The 20,562-nt window shown below is 47.7% G+C and overlaps 1 protein-coding gene across 13 annotated transcripts in view; it reads left to right on the top strand.

The window, feature by feature from the left end:
* The first annotated feature begins 972 nt into the window (after positions 1 to 972).
* Ralgps1 (Ral GEF with PH domain and SH3 binding motif 1) overlaps positions 973 to 20,562 on the top strand; it is a 223,701-nt gene continuing 204,111 nt past the window's right edge. For 8 of the 13 annotated variants that reach the window (XM_057755023.1, XM_057755020.1, XM_057755019.1 and 5 more), the window contains exon 1: positions 973 to 1,190. The gene's annotated coding sequence lies outside the window, so the exon portion shown is untranslated. Of the gene's footprint in view, positions 1,191 to 2,006; positions 2,261 to 2,551; positions 2,671 to 8,841; positions 8,944 to 10,003; positions 10,073 to 20,562 lie in introns of all 13 variants that reach the window. The other 5 variants (XM_057755012.1, XM_057755011.1, XM_057755013.1 and 2 more) reach the window with 5 other exon arrangements.

Below are 20,562 nucleotides of genomic sequence, written 5' to 3'. Positions count from 1 at the left end.
TTTAAGGGAAACAGTTAAGACTATTCTTTGATCATTACTGTGTTCTTAATGCAAAATAGTAGGCGTTTGCCTCAGAGATGCCGTATTCCACCACCCTACACTGGAAGGTTTAATTTTGCCGACTCTATTGTTTTCCCCCTCCCTCTTCTTTTGGATAGTGCAATGGAAATCTTTCCATAGGCCAATGCTACAGCACCACGAATTACAAAGGTATCAAAGCGATGATCTTGTCTACATGTCCAAGAAGCATCCTACCTCCTTTCTCTGGTAGGCATGACAGAATTTTGCTGTGGTTCCCGACCTTCAGGCCTTCACAGCCGCCTCTGTCTTGCACGGTCTTTGTAACTCGCCACCTGTGTCTTTTAGCCGATGATTCAACCTCTGTTCACTGCACATACCTGGCTCAGCGTAAAAGGCCTGGGTGCAGGGAGACAGCTTTTAGGCCCCCCCCCCCAGCTTTGAATCTGGTATGGTCTTGGGCAAGACCCTCCTCAGGCCTGACTTTTACTAGCTGTGAAATACATGGATCAGCCCCTAGAACCGCAAAGTGTGTTACTGGATGTGATTATCCCTGAGTCGTAAAGAATGGGTGCTAAGGTGGTGATGTCTTGCTCACAAAGCCATTTTTTTGTTGTTGAAAACGAGAAACTCTAGGTAGAAATTTAAGTGGGACACTGGGTGAGGCCTGGAAGGATGCGTGCAAAATAAGCGCACGGCTATTTCAATGCAGGGGGTGGGCGTGGCGGGTGGTTGAGTCCCAAGAGGGTGGCCGAACATCCCTGCAAACCTGAGTGTCTGGAGGCTGAAGCCCAGGCCGAGGCCGGTGGGGGACCGCTGCTGCAGCGGCTGCGCACTGGCTTTACCAGCCGGTTCATTTGCGTGTCTCCGCCCCTGCGACAAGCTGGTTGGAGGAGCTCGGTATGGTGCTTCACTTTGATTGGCTAATCCGCCTGCCGTTCAGGTCCGGGAGCGGACGGTTCCTACTGCGGCTGGGCACCGGCTGGGCTCCCGCGTCGGCCCCGCGTTTCAAGCTTGCGCCCGGCCTGTCCTCAACCCGGCTTGGCCCGGCCCCAACCTCGGAACGAAGGCGCCGCTGCCGCTGGGCCTTTCGCAGGGCCATGAGGAAGCGGCGGCAGCCACTGTGGCTCGCGTCAAGGTGACCAGCCGGGACTGCAGCGGCGAGAGAGGCGGTGAGAGGAGCCGCTGGCGGGGCGGGGCGGGGTGGGGCGGGGTGGGGCGGGGCCCGGGGCTCGAGTAGCTGCAGGTGCGGGGGGCGGGACCCCAGGCCTGAGGGGCCGGGGCGGGGCCTGGGCTCGAGGGGCGGAGCTATGGACGGCTCGGGTCCCAGGGGCGCGAATGACAGCGTGTGGGGGGTGGTGACGGGAAAGGGCGCAGGTGCGGGAGGCGGGGGCCGGGGTCGGGGGCCTGGGCTAGGCGCGGGGGTCTTGGGCGGGCTCCAGGTCCCAGGGGCGGGAACTAGAACCTGTGTGCGGGCTAGAGGCGGAGAAAGGGCTCAGGTGCTGGGGGCGGGGCGGCAGTGGGAGGGGGCTGCGAGGAGAGCCGGGGGAAAAAAGCACAGGTGCAGTGGGCGGGGCTGGGGAAAACCCTGTAGGGGCGGGGGGCGGGGCTGAGGTTTGTTGGCTGGTCCGGAAGCGGGGCCGCAGGTGAGGAGCTGCGGGCGGGTGAGTGGGTCCCACCCCGAAGAAGGGAAGCTGCCCTCTCCGCCGTCCCGGCTTTGGCTTCTCTGAGGGCTCTGGAGGCACCCACGGCTGCCTCTCGGAGGGGCGGGCCAGGTCTGCCTGTGTCTTTGCGGAGTGGCACTAGGATCGCAGCTCCTCTGGTTATAGGCCGGCTGCTTCCCTGTGCCACGCCAAGCCCTAAGTGCGGCGTGCTATTTTTTTTTTTTTTTAAAACCTCCCCTGTTGCCGTTGAAGGGGCATGGCTGGATTGCGGGGTGGTTGGCTTTCATTGGTTGATCGGTTGTTGGAAAATGTATGCTCTTCTAGGTAGTCGTTGGTGCGATGCTCGGAAGGGGTCTGGATTGTTGACTGCCGGCAGCAGATGCTCCTGCAGGTCTTCAGAGGGCTGGTCTCAAAAAGATCGAAAGGATAGCGCGGTGAGGATGAAGAGGCGGAACTTGAGCCAAAACTCAGCTTTCTGGCTCTGTGACGCCTGGGAGTTATTTTTGCCTTTTTGAGTGTTTTGTTGTTTGCAACATGAGCATCCCGATGCCTAATTGTGACCTTTCAAGGGCCAGAAGGTAATTGCTTGACAAAAGGTGACATGAGGCCTCTTTCTTGAGTGTTTGGAATGAGGTTTGTGGTGAGGCACCCCTCCTCCAAACTAGTGGAGTTTCAGATCATGGTGCTCCCTGAGAGGCCTTGGAGCTGGCTACTGCGGCCTGGGGAGTCACTGTCAATGAAAAGTGAAGTGTGTTTAGTTGTTGGCTGACCTTTAGACCCCAGGCTCAGGGAGGGCTGTCAGGGAGGGCTCTATGTTGATGGATTAGGCTTATGGTGGAGCCTTATGGAATGCTCCCACTCCCATTCAGCTTGATTCTGCCATGCTCCAGAAGGAAGACTTCAGGATGAAGAGCACCATGGACCTTCATTAGGTGTTTACCGAGACAGAGAGAAGGGAGAGAGACGATATGGCTCCTGTGCTTCAGAAGTATCCTTTATCTGCGTGTGACCTTTGGGTACCCAGTGTTACCTCACTAGCAGTTGGCCAGTCTGACCTGTGGTCCTTTCTGTCTGTGCCATGTGGACAAAGACTTCTTGCTGGCTTAAATTTGTCTTCATTGTAGAAGCTCGGGACTTTTGGGGACCAAACACCGCAATGCTGACCTCCCTTACTACGCCTGGTATGGTGATCCAGTGGTAATATGGAGATGTCTCAGGGATAGGCTCTTGTTGGGCGAGCACTTGTGCGGCAGGTGCTAGGACTAGAAGGAGCATGAGTGAGTTGTTCCACCCTTTCTTGGCAGAAACTATGCAAGTGTCTCTTAGGGGCTGCCTTCTCATGTCTTATGTGTCAGAATGAAGCCCCAAGCCTGGTGGCTAACAATAAGAGCACATACCAGAAAATGAGATGATTCATTTTTCTTTCTTCTTAAAAGTGCTTTTATTATATTTATTTTGTGTTTGTGCGTGTGGAGGTCAGAGGATGACTTGTGGGAGTCTGTCCTCTGCTTCTACCATGTGGGTCCCAGGTATCAAGCTCGGATGTTCAGGCTTGGTGGTAGGCACCTTTAATTTCTGAGCCATTTCACAGGCCCCATGATTGGCTTTTCAATTTGTTATTGGGGGTGCTAGCATTCAGAGCTGAGAAAAAACTGCATAATAGAAAACTGTTACCTCTAGAACCAGTGTGGTTTGTCCCCAGCCTCCTCCTTTCCACTCTGTCCTGGTGGACAGGCAGATTGTCTTGGAGCTTCCACTATTCTTCCTGCTGTGTGACCTCGTACCAGCTTTTTGTCTTCTCGGAGCTTTGGGTTCCTTATTTGTAAAAAATTAAGAAGAAGCCTGAATACCTTGTAAAAGTGTTGTGAAGGATCAGTAAGCTATCTGAAGGTGCTTCAGTGACTTGGCACCAGTCTTGGTACCTTTCTCTTCCTGCCCTGTCCCCTCCTGCCAGCTTCCAACAGCTATTACTAGGAACAGCACGTGGCATGCAAGGAGTTGAGGACCAGGGATTCTGAGGCCTCTGCTTCTTACATAACCTTCAACAAGTCTCCTTCCCTTCCCAGAGCTGCGTTTTCTTAGCTGAGTGGGAGAATGCTGGACTGTGCGATCCTTGGGAGTGTTAGCTCTGGCTTCTGATGGCAAGCTGAAAAATCTTCACACCTTTCAGAAGAGCAGGAAAGTGGAAGCCAGTGACCCGTGGTTTAGTTCTTTTAAAAATATCTGTATAGGAACTGAAGAGGTGCCTCAGTATTTTGGACACTTGGTAATCTTCCAGAGGACCTGAATTCAGTTCCCAGCGCCCACATCAGATAGCTCACAACTGCCTGTTTTGGAAAATAAAACAGAGCAGTATAGCCTCTGTTTGGCAGCTGGTAGGGAGTTACCAAATCTTGAAGGAGCAGATGAAGGATGTTCTCTAGGAAGCTGCTCTGGCTGACTGTCGGCACCGCTTGCAAGTCTGTTGTTGTGCCATTAGCATGGGTTTTGTCTGTTGCACAAGAGTATCGTGGCCAGGTATAGTGGTGCACATCTTTAATCCCAGCGTTCATGAGGCAGAGGCAGATAGATCTCTGTGCTTTCAAGGCCAGTCTGGTCTACACAGTGAGTTCTAGGCCCCTCAGGATTACATAGACCTGATCTCAAAATAATCTACAAAAGCTATGAAACAGGAAGAGTTAAATTGGGATGAGGATTGGGAGGGCAAGGTAAGGGAATACAGGGAGGGATAAATAAAGTCTTATGGAAACCTACTTATAGTCTTATAGAAGCTTCCATACATGTGTGTGTATACACATGTATCTATACATATATTACACACACATATATACATAATACACTTATATAAAAAGTTAAGGTAGGGTTACCCTGTAACGGCATATCAGTGACCCACTTGATACGTCAGACTAACAAATAAAAGTTCAGTCCAGGAATTAGTTAACCTCTTTTAGAGTTGTTGGCCAGTGAGATTCCTTAGACCCTCAAACACTATAGGCTATTGCCAGTGCTATTGGTTACTCTTCAAAACTTGATGTTAAGACCCTGTTGCTGAAGATACCACACACTTGGATCATAGAACATGGAGAAACCAAACTGATAGTCATCTGGAAGCTTCAGTCCTACTGGCCAGCTTCCATAGTGCTGGTATACCCTTCCAGCTATGCATGCCGTCAGAGGAGAAAAGGAATCTTCAGTCCTACTCAACTAAGAACCCTGTGAACGCAGTGATTTGCCTGGCAAGACATGACCACAGGTGCACTAGCGGCATGAATGCCGTGGTAGATTCCAGTCATTTTCTAATTGGACTTAAGGCTTGCTCCACAAGATGAAACCAATACCTGGAACTATTATGGGGCCAAGAACCTGTGGCTAGACAGGTCATATGCCCCAGGTAAGAACCTACTAAGTGATTTTGCTAAATAGACAGTATTAAACCAACTCCTAATACTTATTGTTATACCTGTAGAGTAGAACATCCCTCAGCCCTCACCAGGGAAGCTGCTTCTTACAGTAGATGGTAGTTAACACAAACTCACAACTGGTTAAGATGCAGAAAATCTGAGACAGTAGAGTACTCAACCCTAGGGGGACTCCTGTATCACATCCCTCCTCCTAAGGCTCACGGACATGAAAGAGGAAGGGGGTGGAAAGACTGAGGAGCTACAGGTGGTGGGTGACGATGAGAGAGCAGTGTCCTCCAGATACAGCAGGGCAGCTGCACACAGAAACCCAGCAGTCGTGCCAGCATGCACAAGACCCATGCAAGTCTAAGCTAGACCAAATTCCAGTATGGAAAGGGGAGGTGGGCATGAAGTTCCACTCCTGGCTGCAGAGCAGTTGGCAATTGATAGCTGCTGGAAGAGGTGAGAATCAGTTTTCCTTAAGTGTAGTCGTTTGCCATACTCTAAGGCATTTTCCACACGTCTGAGAATATATGTGCAGCATAAGTTGGACTTGGATGGGTTTAAAACAAAAACAAAGAGGGAACAGAATTGAATGAGTAAGGAAGGGGTGGATCTAGGAGGAGTTGGGGTGAAATGATCAAAACACATTATAGAAATTCTCAAAGAACTAGTAAAAAACGAAGGAAAGCAAAGCCTTCCTACAGCCCTGCCTCACTGCACACTGAGCTCATGCAGTCTTTGTTCACATAGTCTCTCTTGGTCACAGTCATTGCTTTTAAATAGTGTGGTAAAATTTTTATCTCTTAAGAAGTTTAAACAAAAATTACAGGGATTATTTTAAGCAAGTAGGGAGCTCAGCTGGGAGGTGTCTGTCTGAGTTTCTAGTCCTCTCCCTGGAGGCAGCTGCTGGGAGCAGTTTTGTTGTTGTTGTTTATTCTGTTTTTTTTTTTTCTATTGTAGCAGTTTATACAGATTTCCCCCTCCCCACCTTGTGTATTCACTTTCTCATTTGAAAGTGGTTCCAACAGTAGAGAATGTTCCAGCTGGTGCATAGAATTCCTCTGATACTGTAAGCACTGGTTTTTCTCCCCCAACCCCATGGTGTTTACTCAGCCCTGGGTAGCAGGCATTGTTTAGAAGACTAACAAAAGATGCCCTCCCCCCATTTTTTTCTCTAGGAATGAAATGGCTTTGGTCCCTGTGAACAGTAGGTTAAAGGGCAGTCCGTGTATCTGGATGTGAGACAGAGAACTGAAAGAGAAAGGAAAAGGGATTTGGTTGCTGGCAATTAAGAGTTGGTTTTCCATTTAGTCCTTGATCTGAAGTCTAGCCCTGGCACTCACTGACTGTATGATGGTGGCGACTTACTTACTGGTCCTGCATCTCCTGGCACTTACTGACTGTATGATAGTGGCGACTTACTTACTGGTCCTGCATCTCCTGGCACTTACTGACTGTATGATAGTGGCGGCTTACTTACTGGTCCTGCATCTCCTGGCACTTACTGACTGTATGTTAGTGGCAACTTACTTACTGGTCCTGCATCTTGGCTTCCTTGTCTGTAAGATGGGTGGCGGTGGTCAGATTTATCTCGGGGTTTGTGCAGAGGAGAGAACATCATGCTAGCCGAGCATGCGCAGCATAGCTGCAGGCCATGTAGATGCCTGGAGCAGGTGAGCTGCTGTGGCTCACAGCCCAAAGCAGACTCTAGTTCTTGCCAGTAGATGCTCACTGGGCAGTTAAGAGTGAGTGTAGAGATACAGTTTGTAGGTGTGGTGGTTTGAAAGAAAATGGCCCCCAAAGGGAGTGGCACTATTAGGTGTGGCCTTGTTGAAGTAGGTGAGGGCTTGTTGGAGGATGTGTGTTACTGTGTGGACAGGCTTTGAGGTCTCTTTTGCTCAAGCTTCACTCAGTGTGATGACACTCATGTCTGCCTACATGTTGCCATTGTTCCCTTCCATGGTAATAATGGACTCAACCTCTGAAACTGTAAGCCACCAGCCACCCCAATTAAATGATTTCCTTATAAGAGTTGCTGTGGTCATGGTATCTTTTCACAGATAGTAGGCATACAGACATGGCTTGTGTGTGTGTGTGTGTGTGTTACTGATTCACCAGATGAACCAGACATGGCTTTTTTAAAAAAATATTTATTTATTATGTATACAATATTCTGTCTGTATACAATATTCTCTTCTTCCTGCAGGCCAGAAGAGGGCACCAGACCCCATTACCAATGGTTGTGAACCACCATGTGGTTGCTGGGAATTGGTCCTCCTGTCTGTTCTTATGCCAGTACCAGGCTGTTTTCAGTACTGTAGCTCTGTAGTAGAATTTGAAGTCAGGGATTGTGATGCCTCCAGAAGTTCTTTTACTGTACAGGATTGTTTTGGCTATCCTGGGTGTTTTGCTTTTCCATATGAAGTTGAGTACCATTCTTTTGAGGTCTTTGAAGAATTTTGCTGGGATTTTGATGGGCATTGTGTTGAATCTGTCACCTACAGATTTTTAAAAGCGTTATTCATTTTACTTATGTGTATGCTTGCATTAGTTTTTGTGCACTATGTATGTGGAGGAGCCCATTGAGTATAGAAGAGTGTGTTAGATCCCCTGAATCTGGAGTTACAGGTGGTTGTGTATCTTTATGGGGGTGCTAGGGACCAAATTGTGGTTCTCTACAAGAGCAGCAAGTGTTCTTAATTGCTGAGCCATTTCTCTGAGTCATGGTAAGCACGCTGCTTGCCTGAATACTAAAGATTCCCTGAGCTTTGGTGGGAGGTTAGGGTGGAAAGCACTGGGTGTGGATGAGTGTTTCATCTGCACTCCCTAGGAGAGCAGAGACCTATGGACCCAGGGCCTGCATCCTTCTGCTGTGCTTCTGCAGAACTGCTTTCATTTACTCTTTGGGGGAAGTTTATCTCCCAAGTGTCAGAGGGGCTGACACACCCGCGCTTGAGGCACAGAGTCTGCACTGCAGTGAGAGCCTGGCCTCCAGGAAGTGCCTCCACCTCTGTCTTCTCACTTGTGCTGAGCTGTGGTAGTGCCTCCCTCTGTAGGGCCCTCATGGGGTCTCCAAGAAATGGCACCAAACAGCACTTGGCAAAGAGCTTGCTCAAAAGCAACTCTACATGTGTGCTAGGACGAGGCTCTTTTCATCATGGCTACTGCTTTCTGGGAGGCCTTTTGGGGGAATCACACGTGAAAGCTATGTGAATCATTGTTCAAAGATTGTGTTGACTCTCAGATGACTGGCAGTGGGGCTGGAACAGCCAGAAAGGTGGGCAGATTTTATTCTGGATTGGCGTGGCGGATGCAGGTCTTGATCTCTGAGAGTGGAGAGTACTAGAGAGAGACCCAGTTACCTTTGGGCTGAAGCTGTCCAGGAAATCCCTGGTCTGGCCCTCCTGCTTCATTGTTGTATGGTCTATATTGTGTCCTTTATATGTAGCATACCTTCTCCCCTGTGTGTGTGTTTATGTTTGTGTTTGTGTGTGTCTTCCATATGCAAACTGTGCCCATGGGAGATAGAATAGGACAGCAAATCCTCTGGAAATGCAGTTAGAGGCAGCTGTGAGCCACCATGTGAGTGCTGGGAACTGAACCCAGGTCCTCTGGAAGAGCAGCCACTTTTAACCACTGAGCCATCTCTCCAGCCCCAGATTTAGATATTTTTATTATAAGGTTTGAGTTTAATGTTAAGACAGTTATTTAACAGTTGGAAGGAAATTTAAATGGTTGGCCTTGACAGTCACAAGTTTCTTGAAATGACTTCATTTGGGAAAGAAGGAGCGATAAAGAGCATCTTTAAGTCCACAATTATTGAGTCCAGTCATTCTCACCCACTGCTGTGGAATCTGGTAAGTAGGGCGATGGAGATCTGTTAGTACAGTTTTGAATTAAATATTTATGGAAAACAATAAATTCAGAAGAACTTGTTTTGCTTCTTTGTGCTAATAAAATTTGTTATATGGAATTAGTGACTTTCACTGTTTTAAGACATTTCCTTCATTCTGTCTTCTCTATAGCTTCTCCCTCCCTCCTCCTCCCTCTCTCCCTTACTCTCCTTCCTTCCTTCCTTCCTTCCTTCCTTCCTTCCTTCCTTCCTTCCTTCCTTTCATCCTTCCTCTCTCCTCCCCCACTGCCTTTCCTCCCTCCCTCCCTCTCTCCCTTCTGGTATTTATTTGTCCCAGAGTGGCTTTGAATTCATTATGTGGCCAAGGGTGCCTTTGAATCTCTGATACTCCCATCCCCACTTCCCAAGTGCTAGGATTACAGGTGTGATCATTTCTGGTTTAAGCCTTTCTTTTCTGGCACCATATCTGTGACTCTTCAAGTCCAGTAACATTTGTAGATTGCCCCTTCCTGGTCTTCCACAATGCTGTGGTGTCATGGAATGACACCGTGTGACCATTGACAATTTGTGAATCTCCCCTCGGGTAGGTAGAATCCTAGGCTGGGGTAGTCAGAAGGATCTGAGAATGCCATTCCCACTGCCTAAACCCTTCTGTGTGTCTAATTCCTTAAAGAAAGAAGACCAAGTCATTAGCCTGGCCTGCAGACAAACTCTTTAAATAAGTGGCTGGGTCCCTGGTATAGGGGCTACAGTGCCAGGGATTGGCTGTTTTGCTCACCATTGGGTATCTGATGGTTAGTTAAATGTATGAAGAATGAACTGATGAAGAAAATGGACTGATTTAAGTCCATAAAACAAGAAGGTGTTGGCTCAGAGGTTCCCTCTATCCTGTAATATTGGAGCACTTTACAGCGCTCAGAATATCTCAGTGACAGTTACCTCCACTTCATGTTGATTGGGCAGGGTAGGCAAGGTAGATGTGGTACACCTAAGACAATGGGAGCTCAAGAGGGGTTGATTACCCAGCGTGTGACTATGAGATTGGTGTTCTTTTGCCTCTGTAGGTGCCTCTTTTCACACCCCAGAGACCCTAAAGTATGATCTGATACTCACCTGGTGGAGTCACGAGTGAGGTGAGAAAATGGAACTGCATTGGATAAAAACACCTATTATAGTTTTGCTTGATTTTTATGTATTTTAAATTTCCTGCCATTGGATTTAGGGAGTTAAGTTCAAATTGAAGTGTTAGGACTTTGTAGGAAATAGCGAGACAGTGATCACGGTGTGTGTGCTTGGTGCCTGATGACCAGAGTCAGGATTTGGGTTCTGTGGGGAAGGGTTTCAATTAGAAGTTATTTGCTGATTGGTGTGTGACCTCCTTGCTGACTTGCTAGTTTTTTTTTTTTTTTTATGTAACTTATCTTGGGCACCTTTGTACTTAGCACCCCACAGCCTTTGTGCTTATTGGGTGGAGTTTCAGTCTGGAGGTTCATGCTTCTGCCCTTCCCAGATGAGGGCAGAGACTTTACTGCTCAGTGGCCCTGGTTTCTCAGCCATGTGAGCACACCCATTAGATGCAACAATTTTGCAGCAGTTGCTAACTGTTGTACATGACTGCTAATAAACCATGTCAGCAATTAAGGGTTCATCTCAGATGACAACCTCTGAAGCGGGGTGTTTTGTTGAGTCGTCATTGTGAGTGCAAGGGAGCAGGACTAAGCCCTGAGTGTGAGGCTCTGCTGTCTCTCTGGTGATGGTGGCTGACAAAGAAGAAAATGTCTCTGTTCTTCGACTTCCAACATGAGTCTGGGCTGGCGGTTGTGGGGGAGTTTCTTAGGCCTGGGAAGGCCTTGGAACCCAGTTTTATTAGCATACCCAGTGGTGCTCTTGGAATAGGGAGGAACAGCCTGAATTTTGGAAAAAATCACCAGTGTGGAGCCAGAATTTGCCTTGAGGAGTTCCCTGGTGTATGTACATCCTTTCTAAGCAGGGAAGCCCAGGATTGAGGGAGCGTGAAGGAGCTGGAAATGTCAGACCACACCTACAGCCAAAGGTAGAGGGAAGCCTTGCTCCTCATTCTTCCTGTCCTGCCCATCTGTCTATCTCTCTGACTACTTGTGCAGTCCATGTTGGGACTAGGTAGTTGACACTGTGCTGGCTGTGGAGCAGTAGGAACCAGCCTTGTCCCCTCTGTCTTGTACAAATATTAGGTGCCTAAGCACAGAGCAGTAATAAATCAGCAGCCCAGTGTGGTGACATTTTGTCTGTCATCCAACACTTAAGAATTGGAGGCATAGCCAGGCTATGGTGGCACACCCCTTTAATTGCAGCACTCAGGAGGCAGAAGCAGGCAGATCTCTGTAAGTTCAAGTACAGCCTAGTCTACAGAGCAAATTACAGGACATATTACACAGAGAAACCCTGTCTTGAAAAACCAAAAAGAAAAAAAATACCCCAAAAGTTGGAGGCCGGAGAATGCCAGTATGGCCCGTGTTAAGAACAAGGGAAAGATGAATGCCGGTCCTAGGAAATGGCATTGCTTGATCTGAGCTAGAAATCTCTGCCACGCTACATTCTAGCTGTTGACTTTGACCTCAGGACTGTCCATCTGTCAGTTAATCTTCTCTTTCTGGGCTGTTGTCTGGCTGCTTCCTCACTTCTTGAGGGAATGGTGGGATGCCTTGATTCACTAGTGGATTTTAGTCATGTTGTGCACATCTGTGGAGCATGCAGCAGGGCTCTGCACTCTGTCACTGTCTTGGGGACTGTGGTCTTAATGGGCAGGAGACAGTTAATGAGAATAGGGCAGTGTTGGGAGAGGCCACACTTGGGAATGGAAGCTCCTGAGACCACACACGTTTCAGGTCTCAGAGAAAGACTTCAGCTTTCTGAGTGCAGTGCATCTTGGGTAGGGGGTGCATTTGAGCAGCTACACATAAGTAGGGGTGAACTGGTGTGGTGGTCAGGCCAGTGTGGGTTGAGTGTGTGGTTGAATGAGAAACTGGGAGGAAGTGCTGGTGGAAGGGAGCTTCAAAGAGAGGCTCAGCAGATAGCGTGCATGCATTTAGACCTTTTCCTGGGATCGATGGTTCCAGGCCCTGTCACTGCTGACACTGGCGTACTGTGAAGGATGATGGCAAGAAGAAGGTAGACACCAGGAGATGATGGATGCTGTTACCAGAGTCCACATGCCAGGTCCTCATCTTGGCCATGGGTGGCTGTTTGTATGAAGCCAAAGTGGTCGACCCTTGCATGGTGATGTAGTAAGGAAGGAGGGTGATGTCAGAGGTAGTTGGTCTTTGCTTGATGATGTAGTAAGGAAGGAGGGTGATGTTGCTGTTTTGCTTTGTTGACAGGAGATGGAGGGTGGGTTCAGTCCCTGAGAAATGGAGTTTGAAAGGAATATTAGGTGGGGAGGAAGAAGGCAGTGAACTGGAGTTTGGCAATCTTGAGTCTGGTGAGCCATGGTGCACCTTGGCTGGACTGTTCATTGGTGTTCGATCCACTCACTTGGTACTAGAAGAGACTTTTTTTTTTGGTTTTTCGAGACAGGGTTTCTCTGTGGCTTTGGAGCCTGTCCTGGAACTAGCTCTGTAGACCAGGCTGGTCTCGAACTCACAGAGATCTGCCTGCCTCTGCCTCCCGAATGCTGGGATTAAAGGCGTGCGCCACCATCGCCCGGCTTAGAAGAGACTTCTTGCTGAACATTTTGTTGTTGGGAACATCAGCAGCTGGCAGCACCAGGGAGAGGAAAGCTGACACTCTTCACGGGGGCTTCCAAATGCCTCCTGGATAGGTCATTCTTAAGTTATGACCTCTGGGGTTTGCTGTAGGGGGTGAGGGATTGCTCAGGAGGGCTGTGTGGTAAGCAAAGGATGCGAGTGTCAGTATGGGGACTCTGGGGCATAGTGGAAGGGCCGGGGGGAGGGGCAAGAGGAAGCGTGGTCAACTAAGAAGGAAAACCATGGTGCAGGCACCTGCCTCTGCCTCCTTCCATCAGGGTCTTTCTCCTGCCCCCGAACTGGGCCCTTTTGTGTTGGCAACATCTGAGTCTCCTTCTCTCATGCTGTGGTGTTCATCAGTCATGTCCTGACTTCCAAAGAACTTACCTTTATTTTCCCTGAGTGAAGACTAAGAGAAGGTTTTTGCTGCAGCCAGTCTCTTAGACAACCTCAAGAAATTATTGAAGCCTTCTGTTGCTGGCCCCGTAGGAAGAAATCTCAGGCCCCAGAGCAGGAAGAGTGTCATCCCCCAATCTGCCCAACATTCTGGGGTTCAGGAAGGATCTGCAGTTCTAGCGGAAGGGTGTGCATCTGGATCTAGGATAGGCTGCTCATCAGAACTGTTGGAAGAGGACCTGCGAAGGGATTTAAGCAATTCCGATGGACTAATGTGGTTTGAGGTGTAACAGAGTACACAAGGTCTACCCAGCCTGCTGTGGGCTAGAGAGACTGTTGAACTGGTCAAATTGGAGGTTTCAATAGGTTTGAGACCCTGACTGAAATCAGTTGACAGAAGTAGCTGATGGGCCAGTGGGAAGCTGGTCTGTGACCAGGAACCTGAAAGCTGAGTGGAGCTGAGGCACTGACCCGTGTACTAGAAGCTGCAGGTACAGAGTAGTGACAGGAGAGGCACACGTGAGGGATACAGCTGGCCTAGGTGCTGGGACTGGGAGGGAAGAGGAAAAGTGGCTAGGGTGATTGAGCTGAGAAGGAAACAGTGGCTGGAATGTGAGGCAGGGGATCAGGAACATGTGCACTAGGCAGTCCTTGAGAGACAAGGCAGAAGGTGGTTCAAACCTGGGGTCAGTCTGAGCTGAGCTCAAATCCTTTGTCCAAATACTCAATCCCAGTGAGAGTACTCCAGCTGGTGGGCGGTTCTAGGTGACTTACATAACCTTCCCAGGCCTGTTAGCTCACTTGATTGATTGATTGATTGATTTATGTTTTTTGAGACAGGATTTCTTTGTAGCTTTGGAGCTTATCCTGGAACTAGCTCTTGTAGACCAGGCTAGCCTCGAACTCAGAGATCTGCCTGCCTCTGCCTTCCAAGTGCTGGGATTAAAGGCGTGTGCCACCACTGCCTGGCGATTTTAATTTTTTAATTAACATTTATTTTATTTTATTATTATTGTGTGTGCAAGTATATGGTGTGTGTATGTGTATGTGTGTGTGTGTATACATGGTGTACCAGTACACAGGTGGAGGAGGACAACTCTGGGAGTCAGTTTTCTATGGTGTGTGTGTGTGTGTGTGTGTGTGTGTGTGCATGTATACATGGTACACAGGTGGAGGAGGACAGCTTAGTCTTGTTTTCTTCTTCCATGTTGAATCTGGGGATCAAGCAAGTACGCACTTTTACCTGCCTAGCCATCTCACCAATTCTTATTTCATATTTATCAGTGGTCTTAATGTGTACCCCAACTTGACCATGAATTTGTGATTGATCTTTCTGTTCCTGCAGCTCAGGTGCTTGGATAAACTGGCTACCATCTGTTTGTTCATCTTCAGTGTCTGTGATAGCAGTACCCACCTTAGACAGTCATTGTAAGGATTCATGGTATGTTATATGGACAAGATGCCTAGTGATGTGTAAATGATGGTGATGGCGTTCCCATTGCCTGAATACCTTTTCAGACAGCTCCACTGAGTCAAACTAACCAGTCGGACACAGGTGTGAAATCAGTGTCATCAAGTTCAGCTGTGTGAACATGCACACAAGAGAAGGAAAACCAGATTCACAGGCACATACGGTGTTGAGTGTAGAGGGGAGGATGGTGGTTAATATTGACTAATGTAGGAAGTCACAGAAAACACGTGTGATGGGAAATGACGCACAAGACCCCCAAACCTTGGTGGCGGGTCTAAGATGGCTGTGAAGGAGAGGGGAAGACATTCCCATCCCTGCCTGGGTCAGGAGGACAAAATGTTTCCATGACTCCTCACCCCCTCCCTGTGTCTGAGCTGGCATACATGGTGGGTGGGATTAGGACTGCTCCCTACCTTTATCCCAAAACTTCATTTTTATAACTGTGCTTGTTACAGAGTAACCTTTGCCAGTGGGTAGTGAATGAATAGACTAAATAGATTAAAGTCAATCAGTTTCTGGCTCTTCCCAGAGCGTTTAAATAGCAATGACAACATATATTCTAAATGTTGGTAAAGATGTAACATGATTATAGGATATTTTATAAAACATGATAAAATGGTGCTGTTTATTTGGGAAAATGAGTTGGTTAAAATGTGAATTTCTTCCTTTGGTACTGGGTACCTAATCCAGAACCTTGTGCTTGCTAGGCAAGCACACCACTGACGGAAACTCCCACCTCCAGTATGTTAATATTTTAAAGCAGTGAAATCATCTTCATTTGTACAGATTCTTGTTTCTTTGAATGTGTTTGGCTGATAGGTGTAAACACTGTGTGAGACTTTGTTGGTGGAGACTAGAGATCACTTGAGTTGGTTACCTTTTCTCACCGCTGTAACAAAATGCCTGAGTGAGGGCACCTAAGGAAGGAGAGGTTTGAACTGGCTCACCGTGAAGGGATATAGTCCACCGTGGCAGGAAGTCATGACCTTGTCTGCCACCCAGAAGCAGAGAGGTGAATTCTGGTTCATGTCTATTCAGCCCCAGACTACAGGACAGGGATAGTGCTGCTCACATTTAGAGTCTTTTCTTGTTACTCAAACCTCTCCGCAAATGTCCTCAGAGACTTCTGAGTGGGATTCTAAATCCAGTCAAGTGGGTAATGAAGGCTGAGCCTCACATGGCTGTAGCTATTGTGAGTCACTTTCTCATTTAACTGTTATTCTTTGGGTTGGGCCACAAGTGTTAGAAATGCAAGAGAAGCTGGGCAGTGGTGGTGCACGTCTCTAATCCCAGCACTCGGGAGGCAGAGGCATTTGGATCTCTAACTTGAGGCCAGCCTGGTCTACAGAGTGAATTCCAGGACAACCAAGGCTATAAAGAGAGACCCTGTCTCAAAAAAACAAAGCAAAACCACCACCACCACCAACAACAAAAAAGAAATGCAAGAGAATAAAGACATAATAAGATACAACTTTCTTCTTCATATGTGAAAAGTTAGGAGGTTATTGACTCAAAGTAGGTAAGGAGCATGCTGGGTCAGAGACCTAAGTACTTTCTAAGTCTGAGGCACCTCATGGCCTAAGATGGTTGCTGGAGCTCTAGTCTTTCCATCTGCATTCCAACCTTAGACATTTGAGGCCAACATGAGCTACAGTGTGAGACTCTATCTCAAAATAAGCAATCCAGAAAACAAAGAATGGACAGCTAGAAAAGGCAGAAAAACTAACCCCAGAGAGATGCACCAAGAAGAATCAGCCCGTAAGGAAGTTTGCCCATGAAACTGGAGCAGGTATCCTATCATCTATGTTGCTCTCTTGGGGAAGTCAGAGATGCCCTGAGAGATAAGACAACAGGCTGAGAAGAGAAGGGACTTACTGACCGAAGGATGCTAGAAAGTAAATCACACGTCAGCGTCAGCAGTTGCTGAGCATCCTGGGACAGGAGGAAGAAAACTGAGGGGAGGCTTGGACGAGATGGGTCAGTGTGTGTCCTCCAGAGTGCCTAAGCTGGAGGTCAGGATGGGGCATTAGAAAGAATCCTCAATTATAAAATCAGAAAAAGACCCGAGTCTGCAGATTGTAAGGGATGACTGTGAACCAGACAAAAAGCAAAAATGAACCCATGATTTCTAGGTGAAATTTTGATTTCAAAGACAGACACAATTTACACCCTTGCCAAAGAACCCTTCAGAGGAAAAATAGCCTGTCAACAGAGTTCATGCGCAGTGGAGCTGCCTAGGGCCAGTGGAGCAGTGCCATCCGCCTGTGGGGAAGGAATAATGCCCGATGAGTGTTCGCTATCCAGCCAAGTTTCAGTTCACATCTGATTGTAACAGGGACCCTTCAGGTATTCCAGCACCCACCTTTTATGTGTAGCTTTTGCTACACCCACACTAACACTGTTCCTGGGGGAAAATCTGATAGAAGGCATGCTCAGCAATTGGGAGGTGAGTCAGACCCCAAATCACATGCAATGTGACAATGGGAAAGGACCAGCAGAGTGGAACCATTCCAGACCTCAGCCACTTCTCAATAATTATGACTGTGATCATAAAATATAACACGAAATAGTTATTGAAAGAAGATAAAACATAAAGTGATAAAGTTAAGGCAGGAGCAGGATCCAGCTCCAAGCAAAGCCCCTGAATGAGAATGCTCTTCAGAGAGCTGGGCCGAAGTTTGGCAGCCCTCTCCAGCCATCTAGTGTGTCTGGGTATGTGCCTTCTGTTTCATGTCATGCTGAACAGGTACGCCACCTACCCGAGCTGCTTTCAGGGCAGTTCTTTGGGAGTACTGTCTTGTGGGGCAGTTTCATGGGCACCTTTGTTCCGGTAAATCGTCTTTGGAAAACACAACAATGATATTCAGTTGAATCTTGAGCTACCCTGTGACCTAGCCATTCCACTCTGAAGTGTATACCCAAGAGACATAGGTGTTCTTTTTTTTTTTTTTCAAAATCCGCTTATTTTAAATTAGTGACATAAAATTGTTCATATTTATTATTTAAAACATGATTTTCACTATATTGAAAATATGACATATATAATGTATATATGTTTTGAAGTAGCTAATTCTAGCTAAATAGTATACATGTAATCTCACAGTGGATCATTCTTTTTTTTTCCTTTTTATTTATTTATTTATTAAAGATTTCTGCCTCCTCCCCACCACCACCTCCCATTTCCCTCCCCCTCCCCCAATCAAGTCCCCCTCCCTCGTCTGCCCTAAGAGCAATCAGGGTTCGCTGCCCTGTGGGAAGTCCAAAGACCATCCACCTCCATCCCGGTCTATTAAGAGGAGTATCCAAACTGCCTAGGCTCCCACAAAGCCAGTACGTGCAGTAGGATCAAAAACCCATTGCCATTGTTCTTGAGTTCTCAGTAGTCCTCATTGTCCGCTATGTTCAGCGAGTCCGGTTTTATCCCATGCTTTTTCTGACCCAGGCCAGCTGGCCTTGGTGAGTTCCCAATAGGACATCCCCATTGTCTCAGTGTGTGGGTGCCCCCCTCGCGGACCTGAGTTCTTTGCTCGTGCTCTCTCTCCTTCTGCTCCTGATTTGGACCTTGAGATTTCAGTCCGGTGCTCCAATGTGGGTCTCTGTCTCCGTCTCCTTTCATTGCCTGATGAAGGTTACTGTTCAGGAGGATGCCTATATGTTTTTCTTTGGGTTCACCTTCTTATTTAGCTTCTCTTTTAAGATCATGCTCAACTTCCTTAGCGATCAGGGAAATGCAAATTAAGACAACTTTAAGATACCATCTTACACCTGTCAGAATGGCTAAAATAAAAAGCACCAATGATAGCCTTTGCTGGAGAGGTTGTGGAGTAAGGGGTACACTCATTCATTGCTGGTGGGAATGCAAACTTGTGCAAACACTTTGGACAGCAGTGTGGAGGTTCCTCAGGAAATTCGGGATCAACCTACCTCTGGACCCAGCAATACCACTCTTGGGAATATACCCAAGAGATGCCTTATCATACAACAAAAGTATATGCTCAACTATGTTCATAGCAGCATTGTTTGTAATAGCCAGGACCTGGAAACAACCTAGATGCCCTTCAATGGAAGAATGGATCAAGAAAGTATGGAATATATACATATTAGAGTACTACTCAGCAGTAAAAAACAATGACTTCTTGGATTTTGCATGCAAATGGACGGAAATAGAAAACACTATCCTGAGTGAGGTAAGCCAGACCCAAAAAGAGGAACATGGGATGTACTCACTCATATTTGGTTTCTAGCCATAAATAAAGGACATTGAGCCTAGAATTCGTGACATAGGTGTTCTTAGCTGCATTGTAATAGAACTAAGACACCCCAAATTCCTGTCAACTGATGAATGGATGGGAGAATGTCCAGGGTGTGGGCCCCTTGAGCTGCACACAGCAGATTGTTACACTAGTACAGCTTGGTGCTGTAGTGTGGGTGGACAAGAAACAGTCATGGTAAAAGGGGGGCCATTACTGCATGATTCCATTTGTGTGATGTGTCCAGAAGAGGCAGAGCCGTAGACACAAAAGGTGGGTCGGTGACTGGAGGGCTGGCGAGGGGCTAACTAGTGTGTGGGCAGAGGGTTTTGGAGGACATTGCTATCTGATATGCGAATGGTAATATCAGATATCAATCCATAGGTAGTGCATATAACATTTCAAAGACCAGATTGAAGCCAGACCTCAAAGCATTGATTTGTTCTGAGTTGGATGGGCTTGGAAAAGCAATTCACAACCCCATGGAACATCAGCTTTCCACAACAGCACTCTGCAGTGGATGGGGTGGCGTGGCCTGCTACTCAGGGGTCACAGAGCCCCTCTCCTTGAGCAGGTGTTCCCTGGTACAGGTGAGCCAGCAGGGCTGTAGTTAGTGGGCCTGGTAGGCTGAGGGAACATCAGGCATCCTTGGTAAGCATGTTCACAGTAGGGCTAGAGGTTTGCTGTCCATGAGGGCCCTACAGACGTCACTGTTAAAAGGCTTGGTCCCTAGGATGACACTGTTTGAAGGTGGTAGTGGGACCATTAGAGGTAAGGGCATAGCAGGAGGTTCTTAGGTCAGTGTGGGATTGCCCTAGATGAAGATTATGGTACCTTACATTTTACCTTCTCTTTGGCTCTGCTTCCTTGCTCATGACGAGAGCAGTTTGCCCTAATTTAATGGTCCCTTAGTGACATTCTGCCCTCACTTGATCTGGAATGAAACATGCAGAACTATGAGCCAATTATTTTCTCTTTGTAAATCTGTCACCGTAGTTTTTGTCTTATGATGACAGAATGTTGATTGGCACAAGCTCCCTTCTTCCCAGATCAAGCTGTGGGCTTTCCTCTGGTTCTCATTTTGGGGGTGTTATCATTTTGTCTCTGTTCCCTCCCGGTGCATACTTGTGACCACTCTGATGGCTGTCATGCTTTTGTCCTGTTACTGTCTACTCAGATCCCTTCTTCTCTCCAGTCAGGGGTGTAGACTCACCACAGATGGCCCTTGCTGTCCAGGTCAGCTCCTTTCTTCACCTTGAATTGTTTCTGCCATGGACCCTCGGGTAGAGAGGGCCAGCTGAGGTCACTGTATGAGTTACAGGTGGCTCTAGAGTGATGGGTTAGATGGAGTTGAAGATGAGTAGATGTGACTGTTGTCTTGTAGGGACTGTAGTGTGCTGGTCATTCCCTCTTCACTCCTCTCACAGTCGGTCACACTTATGCTCCAGATTCTGTCCACCCAGTTCATGGACACTCTTTTCTTTAACCATTCGTGGTGCTTGTTGAACCTCATCTCATGGCCCTGGTTACACTCTGCATTATGCCCTGCTTTGTATTTTTTTTTTTTTTTTTTTTGGTTTTTCGAGACAGGGTTTCTTTGTGGCTTTGGAGCCTGTCCTGGAACTAGCTTTTGTAGACCAGGCTGGTCTCGAACTCACAGAGATTCACCTGCCTCTGCCTCCCAAGTGCTGGGATTAAAGGCGTGCGCCACTACCGCCCGGCTCCTGCTTTGTATTTTTATCTTTCAGTCTACTCTGCCTCGACCCTAGTTCCTTGAAGGCAGG

The sequence above is a fragment of the Chionomys nivalis genome, chromosome 22, assembly GCF_950005125.1.
Source record: "Chionomys nivalis chromosome 22, mChiNiv1.1, whole genome shotgun sequence".
In the NCBI taxonomy this organism is placed as follows: domain Eukaryota; kingdom Metazoa; phylum Chordata; class Mammalia; order Rodentia; family Cricetidae; genus Chionomys; species Chionomys nivalis.
This window is presented reverse-complemented; position numbering and strand designations above follow the sequence as displayed.